We start from the raw sequence: 1,484 nt of genomic DNA on the forward strand, positions 1-1,484 counted from the left end.
GGTGACACCCTACATACAGCTTGCCATAGATGGAACTTTACAAACAATTGAGTTTAATATCACATTGCAGAAATTCAGAAGACAAAGCATCTCCAGAGCTCCAACATATTCTTCATTAATAAAGTAACAATTCCTTATTCCAAATACTTTGACTTCTTACAATTAAATCCAATTAATCTTATTGGCATCCTGACTAAGAATAATAAGATAAAAATAGATTGCTTCAAACCAACAATCTCCGTGGGATCGACCCTTACTCACGTAAGGTATTACTTGGACGACCCAGTGCACTTGCTGGTTAGTTGTACGGATTACAAATTCGTGCACCAAGTTTTTGGCGCCGTTGCCGGGTATTGTTCGAGTTTGAACAACCAAAGGTTTATTTTATTTCTTAGATTAGGAATAGTTTATTTTTGTTGTTATTGAGTCATTAAATTCTGATAGGATAAATTCTTTTTAAAAAAATCTTTCAAATATATTATTTTTCTTTACCAATTTTAATCTTTTTCGTAAGTTTAGTGTCTTGTTCTAAGTTTGGTGTCAATTGCATATTTTATATTTTTCCTTTAAATTTTCGAATTTGTGTTTTTTTTTCTTCATTGATCTTTAAGTTGTTCTTGTTTATTTTTCTTGTTTGATCTTGAGTTTTTCTTGTTCTGTGTCTTTTCTTGTTTTTCTTGTGCTAATCCAAAGCATTAGTCTTCCAAAAAGAAATATACCTATTCAGAACAATTGTTACCTTTTCTGCCCAATTGGCTAGAGCGTTGGTCTATGTTCTTGGTAATTGGGTATCTTTATTTCAAAACTTCTTTTAAAAATAATTTTTCTTGATTTAATCTTGTGCCAAACTTTAAGTTTGGTGTTTTATTGTTAATTTTTCTTCAATTTTCGAAAATTTAGTGAAGTTTTCTAAAAATTTTAAGTTTGGTGTTCTTTCTTTTGTTCTTGTGTTCTTGTGAATCTTCAAGGTGTTCTTGAGTTTTTCTTGTGTTTTGATCTTAAAATTTTTAAGTTTGGTGTTCCTTGGTGTTTTCCCTCCAAAATTTTCGAAAATAAGGAGCATTAGATCTAAAAATTTTAAGTCTTGTGTCTTCTGTGTGTTTTCCTCTTTCATCATAAAATTCAAAATTCAAAAAAATATATTTTCTAACTAATTTTAAACTACATTTTCGAAAATTTTATATAAAAATTCAGATTTCAATTTCAAAATATTTTCAATTTCTTTTATTTATTTCGTTTTCTCAACTCATTATCATGGTGCAGCAAAACTGCCAGTATTCCGGTCTTCCACAGGAAGAACCTATAGAGTTTCTGGCACAATTTCTACAAATTGCTGACACAGTGCATGATAAGGAAGTAGATCAGGATGTCTACAGATTATTACTGTTTCTATTTGCTGTAATAGATCAAGCTAAGAGGTGGTTAAATAACCAGCCTAAGAACAGCATAAAAACATGGAAACAGCTGTCAGAAAAATTCCTGAA

This window comes from Arachis duranensis, chromosome 2, assembly GCF_000817695.3.
Source record: "Arachis duranensis cultivar V14167 chromosome 2, aradu.V14167.gnm2.J7QH, whole genome shotgun sequence".
In the NCBI taxonomy this organism is placed as follows: Eukaryota; Viridiplantae; Streptophyta; class Magnoliopsida; order Fabales; family Fabaceae; genus Arachis; species Arachis duranensis.